We start from the raw sequence: 10,263 nt of genomic DNA, 5'->3' as shown, positions 1-10,263 counted from the left end.
GCAGGCCAGTAAAAACTATCCTGCCAACTGATATCAGGCTTTAATTTTTCTAAGGGACTAACTACGTTGCAAATCCTGCCATCATGTACCACCATTTAGTCATTATTAGTAATATTTGTAATGCTTTGGGGTACTATAGATTAAACAATGTACTCAGTTATACCTGAAGTCCATGGTAGAACAGGTAACAATCCAGACCTCCTGAGTCCCAGTCCAGAGCCTTAGCCACAAGACTGTCCTTCCTCATTATTCATTTTGGAGCCATATAAGTTCCTCATTAACTCAATGACAACAACATAGGATAGGTAATGTACAGTACCATGCCATAGTCTCACATTCCTAAAGTAATGCTTTGAACACCACAGAGGAGCTCCCCATTAATGACTGGCAAACCCGACGAGATGAAAAACATGGGATCCACAGACCTATCCTCTGAAATTTTGCCCAAAACTTGAACCAGAACGTTTTTTTAGGTGTAAAGGAAAAAGAAAAAGAAAAGGAAAAAGAAAAGGAAAACTTACTAACTTCTATATTACTGCTATTTTTCAGTTGTTCTTCTCTTTACTTGTAAGTGGCAGTTAGGACTAGACTCAACAATGCCCAGGAGAAGATGAGAAAGGCTGTTTTTGTAATATATCCAGCCCGAAAATCAGAAGAAAGAACCAGGAATCTCACAAGGAAGCCTGATCTCCAGAGATTTCTAGCCACATTTTGCAGAACCAAGACATTTGGATAAAGTCTGGGTAAGCATCCAAACTTGTGATGGCTTCTCTGACACAAACCAAACCTTGTGAGATGTCTATCAATAATCTCAATACAGAAACAAATATGGAAAATCTTCTGTGAACGGACTGTCATTCCTTGTGGTTAAAATAACCTAGAGAACACAGGAAACTTACCTGTAAAGTATATGTCAATATAGGAGCCTGAGACACTATCCGCCTTTCAAGAGAAGTGAGCAGCATACGGAATTCTTAACCTTCAAAATAAGAAAAGACTCATAACCCATTGGCTAATGAGTTTTTGAAAACAGCAAATATACAGTGGCTTTGCTTATAACAAATAAAAAGTCCCTGTGATATTAACCCTTCGGACGTCAGTATGGATGTGCTTGTCCTCAGCATTTTTCATATTTATTCATTCAACTTTGCAGAAGCCCCTACCCAGAACTGTAGGTGCAGACAGATATGTCACATACATTCAAAAATTCAGGAGATTAAAATTACCATAAAGCCCTCCCACATCAGTACACGTGCTTCTTCTTCCCAATAACCCTTGGAAATTAACAGCCTCCAGAGGACATCCATCTGGCTACTATCTTCCAAAGAATTAAAAACAAATTAAAAAGTTGACATTTTGTACAGTAAAAGGAAAAATTAGCTCTCTTGAAACAGCAGAGATCAAACTATGTTCAATTTAGTCATACTGTTTGGAAGGGAAATCTTCCAGGTTCTCTGACATTGGATCAGTGTTTGCAAAACTCATCATGCCCAGCTGTGTAGAGGCTCCAGTTTGGGACATGCGTTAAATATTTTGGGGCTCAGATTACTGCTGAAACTTGTTGGTTATCTTGAAACATGGGATCTGCTTGCATGGACAAGTTGCCTCTTTCAGTGTTGTGTTTAGGGCAGCTTTGATTTTCCATAGGTTCAGGGAGCTCTTGAATTTAATTCCTAACAATAGTGATCTCCAATGATGGAGCTATCCTGTAATAGTGCTAGCTAGAGCCAGGTATGAGTCAAGCGAGGTGCATTGTCAGATTCTCTACACAGCGCTGCCAATGCTCATTAGTTCTGACTTACAAAACTACTATTATTCCAATCCTGGGACCCTGCTAGGCAGAGGCTGCCAACTGTTTATGAGGCATGGACAAATAGGCCCTGGTGCTGGAACTAGGGATGCTGCCTCACCGCCTGGCTTAAAGTAGTAATAAACACTAAACACATGGTTTCCATCATCAGCACCCCCACTATAAAAATTGTTCCAGCACCTCTGCAAATAGGGTCTTGCCCAACCCATTTTCAGTTGAAACCTAACAAGATTTAAACTCAAATATCCAGAGGTAAAAGATTATCACAGCAGTCCACTGGACGACCTAATTTTTAGCTGACACTGACCCTTTCAAATCCAAATGTATAGTGTATTTTACCTTTCACACTGATTTATATTCTCTCCTTTTAGAACTCCTCCTTTAATAAAACAATCTTTGGGATGTATTTGTTTGATATGTGCAGTTTAGGTTTATTCCACCTATTACTAAATTAATAGACCACCATGCTGTTGTTATTATGCTGTGGACGTTTTTTTTGGTTTTGTTTTTTCCATACAGATTAATAGATTCCAGCGCCAGAAGGGACCATTGTGATCATCTAGCTTGACTTCCTGTGTAACACAGACCACAGAACCTCCCCCAAATCATTCCTAGAGCAAATCTTTTTGAAAAACACCCTATCTTGACTTAAAAAATGGAGAATCCATCACTGCCCATGGTAAGTTGTTCCAATGGTTAATTACCTTTAAAAATGTATGCGTTATTTCCAGTCTCAATTTATCTAGCTTCAGCTTCTAGTCATTGCATCATATTATACCTTTCTCTGCTAGATTGACTAGCCCATTGTTAAATATTTGTTTCCATGTAGATACTTACAGACCGTAATCAAGTTACCCTTTAACCTTCACTTTGTTAGACTAAATAGATTCAGCTCTTTGAGTCTATCGCTATATGGCAGGTTTTCTAATCCTTTAATCATTCTTTTGGCTCTTCTCTGGACCCTCTCAAATTTATCAACATACTTATTGAATTATGGACCCCAGAACTGGACACTGTATTTCAGCAGCAGTTGCACCAGTGCCAAATTCAGAGGTAAAATAACCTCTCCACTCCTGCTCGAGATTCCCCTGTTTATGCACCCAGGATCGCATACCAGCTCTTTTGGCCACAGTGTCACACTGGAAGCTCATGTTCAGCTGATTATCCACCATGACCCCAAATCTTTCTCAGAGTGACTATGTCCCACAATAGAGTCCCGCATCCTGTAAGTATGGCCGACATTCTTAGTTCCCAGGTGTATACCTTTATATTTAGCTGAATTAAAACACAGTTTGCTTAAGGCCAGTTTATCAAGAGATCCAGATCATTCTGAATCAGTGGCCTGTCCTCTTCATTATTTACCACTCCTCCAATTTTTGGGTCATCTGCAAACTTTATCAGCGATGATTATATTTTTTCCAGATCATTGATAAAAATGTTAAATAGCATAGAGGGACAAGAACAGAGACCTGCAGGAGCCCACTAGAAACAGACCCACTTGATCATGATTCTCTATTTACAGTTACATTTCAAGACCTATCAGTTAGACTGTTTTTAATCCATTTACAGTACGTCATTCTAATTTTATATCTTTCTAGGGTTTTTTTTAATCAAAATTATATGTTACCAAGTCAAATGCCTTACAGAAGTCAACACTATTATCTTTATGAACCAAACTTGTAATTTCATAAATAAATATATCAAGTTACTTTGACAGGGCCTATTTTCCATAAACTCACATTGATTGGCATTAATTACATTAACCTTTTAATTCTTTATTGAGTCCCATATCATCCACAGTATGGGTTTCCCTCTTCCCAGCAAAAGTGGGAGGCATTATGCTATTTTATTTCAGTGAGAAATAGTCAGGAGTTCTGAGGGAAGCAATATCTCCTACCTGTGAGCCCAATACAAGGGTAACAGGATGACATTTAAAGGCCTGTGATACACAGGTCAGACTAGAGCTAATGCTCTCTTCTGGCCTTTAACTACATGAATCTATGAATTTGTCTTGTGGAAAAGAAACTTGTTTAGGGAAGCAGCTGGCAGCACTAAGAGAGGAGACTCAGGATTGTTAATGGTGAAGTATGTCTGCATTTTCAAACAACATTCATTTTCTATAAAAAATATCATAATAAACAAAAGCTGCATAGTCTACATAAAGTGAAAGCTTTTGTGTAAGGGGATAAGGTTATTGACTGTTCTTTAATCCTTGCTCAAGCTTTTTTGTACAGTAGACATACAAAGTGTGTCAGTCTGTACCTCATAAATAAACACGATCTTGGCTGTTTGTAGTTCACACAAACAAGGAGACAGTGAAGTAAAAAAGGATCAGACTCTACGTAAGTAACTGCTGGATGTTGAGGTGTGAGAAATTAAGGGCCTGATTCTGTTTGCACATGGCTGTAATTTCATTTGCTTTAAAGGAGTTACTGCTAGGTTCCAGTGGTGCAAGGTCAGAATAAGGCTCCAGGGATACATATACACTTGGAAAATTCACACATGCAGTTCTCCACAGGCAGCACCAATGGTAGAAGCTATAACGTAGACAAGATGCCGGCATTTTAAACACTGTATTGTCTAACTCTCGGTAGAGCTGCACCCTGGTTTACATGCCTAACCCTCAAGAACTTCACCCAACCTTCCCTGGCTAAGAGGTTGGTGTTTGCAATACAAGGTCTAGACAGCTGGATTTCACACTAAAAGGAACTCTTTGGGGACAAGATTGTGTTCCTTTTTGCAACAAACTAATTAAAAACATGTGCACGTGTGCATGCACACACATACACACACACACAAGATTGAGAGCTGCTATTTCCTGGTGCATTTGTTACATAGGTTTATTTTTATATTTGTGAATAATGTAAATATATATATTACTTCCCATTCCAGGAAGAGGCTCTCTTTCAATATATAACTTTGCCACTATGCAAAACGTTGCCAGCAGTTTCTACCAATATCCACCCTCTAGCACATCACTATGGCTCCTTGGATGGTCGATTTAATTGCCTCTTTCTCATGTAGTTAATCTCCATTAACTGTGTGTTCTTTTGAGACACAGAATGAAAACCAGTATTTCCTAGTAATTGAAGACAATGAAAAGAGAAATTTGAAAGGCAATTTAGAGGTATAATAGGGTTTGAGCACAGGACTGGGAGTCAAGACTCCAGGGCTTTCATCCAGTCCCTTCCACTGCTGTGTTGTATCCTAAAAAAGGCTAAGAAGTAAACTTTAGTACGGAGACATGAGAAATCTGGGGCACAACTTCACCCAAGAAAGTCTTGCTCTATAAACTTGTATGTTTTTAACTGATGAGCCCTTGACTAGTTCTGGTTCATACCACCATTTTGAAGCAGTTGAAGTCCTTATGTTTGGAAAGATTCAGCTAAAAAATGGGATCATGTAAGCAATCTGTCAGCCTTTATAACATTCAACAAAAGTCTGGCCATTTTATGATGTTATCAGATCTCCAAAGATTGGTGCAGGACAATAGGCTCCACAAGACCTCCAGGAAATAATGTACCTCATATATGGAGAGAGAGAGAGACAGACAGACAGACAGACAGACATTCATTCCAAGTGAAATCTGGGTTAGGATTTCAGCCTCCATCTTTTGAAATCAATTATCTTCAAAGTGTTACAGACAATTAGTTTAAAAAACAAACAATTCAGGAATTTTTTAGAAAAAAAACCTCTAAGTTGGAGTGAAGGTGATACATAGGTATCAATATTTAAGGAGGATGTGGGGAGGTGTGGAGAATCTTAAAATAACAGTCTTTTAAAAAAATTTCAGAGAGGCAGAAAACCCATAGTTAAGGTTTCACTTTAAAAAACACTGCAAATAAATGAAAGTAGCCAAAGCAGAATAAAGGCAACTAAGGAACCCCACTTCCTTCCCTCCCTTCACTCAAGCTCATGCAACTATCTTACACCCACACATCATACATTTTCAACAGCGTAAATTGTGGCAGGGGCTCCCCTCTCTGATAGTTACCTTCACGCTCCCACCCCTTGTCTTGGAGGCGAGAAACCAGCATTTGGGGTAAGAGGAATTCACCCAGAAATCACTTCTGCACCTCTATCAAAATATAAAAAATCACCTTTTCCAGCAAACTATCTAAACACCCTTCCAGCATCAATTGCTCAGTCAATGATCAGGGTGCCTCCTTTCCACCTGGGGGTCTGGTTGATTCGCACTTGTGATGCAAGTTTATAGTGACACAGGCTGCTCCCTGATCCTGTCCCCCTGCCCTGAACTTAGACTCTCAGCCCGCAATGTCCAGCAGAAGCATGTGCCATCTCTGACAACCTGTGCAGCTCCATCTCAGAAGGCATCTGCATCCTCCAGTTGGAGGAGATCAGGCCTCAGGAAGAAGAGGTGGAATTTCCTGCCAGTTCCCTAGAACAACCAGGACTCTGGGGACAGAGGACTGGCCTATTCACACAGTTGGTATCAGGAATAGGGGCTACCTCACTGTACTCTCCCATATGTGACATATTAACATATTTGCAACAGCCACATACTCTACTTCTTCTCTAGAAGGAACTTTGCTAAGTCACAGGACTAAGAGTAACGGCATGTCTTCATGAGCACTTACTGTGTGGCAAGCTAGCTTATAAATCTACAGAGCTCTAGTCTGCCACACACTAGGTGTCCATATGGACCTTGCTGATGTGCATGTTAAATCAGAGTGTCCTAAAGAACTTTTAGTGTGCATCAGCAGGGCCCATACAGACACTTAGTTGGTGGCAACCTGGGGCATAAATATACTTCACACTAGCCTGCCAGGCACTAAGTGTTTGTCTAGACAAGCCCCTGCTTCTCATTGAAATCCTGCATTCTGTTCTTACCTCCAACCACTGTACACAGGAAAAGCAGCCTGTGAAATTAAAAAAACACACACTTGTGCAGCTGTCCCTTTACAGATTAACTGAGTTATGATGAACATTTGCAGACACTTGAAACTTTCACTGTAATGTTTACTATAACAGAGTAGATGGTGATAAGGATCATATTCACCCATCACGTTCACCCCCATATATTAGCTATCCTAGAGAAGGGTCTAAAACAAACCCCCAGATCTGAGCACACATCAAGCTTGAGGTGTTAAAAAAAAATCAGATCTGGGTCTGAAGGTGAAAGAGTCACCCTAATTTCATTTCTGCAAAGTATTATTCATAATGTAATTCTCAGAAGCCTTGCTCAGGATTGGGGCCCTCTTGTACTAAGGAACTGTGCCAACATATAGAGAGGCACGGTGCTAGCCCTCTCTTCTTGATAGTGAATGGTTACTACTGTCTTTCCACAGAGCTATTTATTCATCTTCCCTCTCCTTGGATTCCAGAGTTCTATTTTTGTCCATGTTCCTATTCTGGAGGCAGTGCTGCCAGGAGGAATTAATATTTATCTTATTCTCAACTAAAACTTAAGATGAGCGTGTGCCTGACAGCCAGGCCATGGATCACAACATGATTATGCATGAACTACAATACATTTATCTCATCATCTTGGCGGTCTGAAGTGCTACATGTGAACCACGTGGACCAAACTTACATTTTTCATTCCCATTCAAAAGTAAAGCCAAACTGACAATGGATTACACAGGCCCTGTCTTCCCACAGTCCACATGCAGATCTTCCTCTGCTGCAAAGAAGTGCCGCCTTTGTAGCACAGTCACCTTAGATTCCATGAGGAAAGGGAGAGGAGAGAACAGGGAAGCAGGGAGAAGCAGCGAGTATGGAATCACTGAACATGTAGGACTATATTAGGTTTGCTGCAGAGTCTTCTCCACACTGTGGAACCTCCACTTTAAAAAATTTCTAGGGCCAGGGAATGGAGACTTGCTGCCAAGGAGCTCTGGGGTGGGCAAAGGACCCCAGAACCAGGCCAGGGCCTCTGTAAAGGTGGTTACCACCATCAGGTACCTCAAAGCTGAATGAATCAATAGAGGAGAAAGTCCCTATTCCCTAACAGAATGACCTAGAGAAAACTGCCTGAGCTGAACCCACTCCTCTCCCAAGCCTCCTTCCTGCTCCTGCTATTTTTCTATGGGAGGAGCCAGTCTGGGATATAGGACAAATGCAGGACTGCAGTAGTGTGTGTGTGACTAGCTGCCTCTTCTTACCTACTGGGCCTATTGCTTTCTGAGCAAGCTAGTGCTCCCCAAAGCATGGACTAGTTACTTTTCCCTTGCAGAGTCCAATAAAATGTGACCCTGATTTAAGATGTCTTTGTCTTTCAGCAATGGAGAGACTAATGATTTAACTGTCACTACCAAGCTTTGAAAGACAAGTGCTGAGAGCTAGGACACTGAGTGAAGGACAAAAATACCTTAATGAAATGACAGTGCCGATTTTAGTTTCATACGGCTTTCAGTCACATCTTGGGAAACGGACGGTGTTGTCATCTAGACTCTTGTTCCGGGATAGCTGAGGTTAGGACAGGAGGAGAGACACTGGAAAGTCTGAAGAATGACAACAGTGATGTGAAGAGAAATCTAAAGATAATTAGAGGCATTTAAGTTTATAAAATACCTGCACTTCTAAGAAGCCATTGGAAGACATCTGATTCGTACTACTGACAAATCATTTTGTTGCTTAGTGACGGTTTTAAGTAACCCGATGCATTACTAAACAACACGTAATTCATTTAAAAGTAAGGGATGGTACCCCCTCCATACCCCTGCCACAGACACACACACATTTATAGTGTCAAAAAAAACAGAAGATATCTCTTTTAACTCCTTTGAGAGTTTGGCACTCCTGAAAGAGAAGGGCAAATTGTGTTGGCATCAGTCTGATAATCAGATGCACTGCTCAGACTCCTGAAGTTTACCTTGCTGTTAAGAGAAGCCGCCACCTCACTAGGAAGAAATTAATTGGGACAGCAACAATGAAGCAAGGTGACATTTTAAAGAATTTGTTTTAATTAAACAAGTCTGCAACAGAAAGAAAGCTGGTTCTAATCAGCTAGCAAAGATCAAACATCAGGATAATCACAAAGAACACCTCTCTCTTTATTTTAAATTAGTTGTGTGAATTTAATGCTATTGAAAATTGCCCAGTTGATTGAAAGGACTGGAGTGCAGATGTAAACTGGTTTCAGGGAAGTTCTGGCTCTGTCATTCACCACCAATGACTTTCACTGGTTTGCTAGGAAAACATTGTTAAATACACCTAGAATGTTACTATCCCCTCTGATCAGCCAGGGAAATGTTATTTAAGTCTAGATAACAGAGCTCCCTTTTTCCAGTGATTGCAAATTCTGAGGTTTTTGCGGTGGGTTACTTTCCTGTTGAAAGAGATAGGTCGCACAGACACAGTATTATCTGATCCTCTATCTTTATTCACAAAATGTACTTAAAGCCTCTTTACCTTGAGCAAAGATGCAAAACCATCAGCACACCAGGCAGTCCACTGACATAAAGTCCACCTAAGACACCACTGTGTCCAGCCCATTTTCCCCAATATTAAAACTTGCCAATGTGTGAAATAAGCAATAAAGATTTAGGACAAATGACCAACTTGCAAAGCACCTGTATTTTGTGGGCATCATACCATAACTGACAGATTATAATTGTTTTTAAGGAAGCCGTAACCAAGTGAGAAAAATCTGTTTTATTTTTTATGAAGATAGTACATGTCTCGGTGTGTGTTTATGATGGGTTAATTACTATGGAGTTAGATCCAACGGGTATGTTAAAGGATCCAGGTACAAAAGTAGAACAATGTCCTAGATAAGGAGCATCCCAACACACACTCAGACACAGTAACCAGATTTACAGCTGCGAAAAGGCAACTCCTCAGCGCCAACCCTGGTACACAGCTGCTTTGCCAAGGCTGAGAAAAGAGACATCAAAAGGAAGACAAAAACACTAGAGGATCCCAGGACCTAGGCAAGGGGTGGGGGATTGAGTGACCAGAGGCTGCCCAGCGAGTGTCAGTGAAAGCTGACAGGCTGCCAAGGGAAATGCTGCAAGCAAGACAGTCTGCTTCTCCCAGCCAGAGATGGGGGTTAGCTGGGCTGGGGGAAACTCACAAAACCTGGCAAGGAATGATTATGGTGCAAGACAGATGCAGGCATATTGGTCTGCTGTTATTTTTACCCTTTTCTCTGTGTGCTTTGTACATCTGGGGAATGAATAAATAATGCTTTGTTTTGAAGATGTTGGATTTGAGTTGCTTTAATCAACTTGCTGGTCACAGGCCCCTGGAATGAAAGGGCTTACAGGTGCCAACCATACAAACTTCATTGGAAAACTGGGGGCTGCAGCTCAGAGATCCTGTCTAAGAGCAGTTGGACCACATGGTTCCACCCAGAGTGAGGTGCAATAAGCGAGGCCTGTCAGCTCAGGTGCATTCAAAAGGGACTAAGAGGGGTTTAAAGTACAGTTTGCCCAGTAACCATGACACGTTTTCTCACTATGTGAACTATATAATCCCATTTTTAATAA

The 10,263-nt window shown here is 40.8% G+C and overlaps 1 long non-coding RNA gene across 1 annotated transcript; it reads left to right on the top strand.

Annotated features, from left to right (window-relative positions):
• The first annotated feature begins 2,335 nt into the window (after nucleotides 1–2,335).
• On the top strand, nucleotides 2,336–9,973 carry LOC122463256. The gene is made up of 2 exons (XR_006286440.1): nucleotides 2,336–2,489; nucleotides 7,156–9,973. It is a non-coding gene; the product is annotated as an uncharacterized LOC122463256 (long non-coding RNA).
• Nucleotides 9,974–10,263: the final 290 nt, after the last annotated feature.

The sequence above is a fragment of the Chelonia mydas genome, chromosome 1 (assembly GCF_015237465.2).
Source record: "Chelonia mydas isolate rCheMyd1 chromosome 1, rCheMyd1.pri.v2, whole genome shotgun sequence".
NCBI lineage: Eukaryota > Metazoa > Chordata > Testudines > Cheloniidae > Chelonia > Chelonia mydas.
This window is presented reverse-complemented; position numbering and strand designations above follow the sequence as displayed.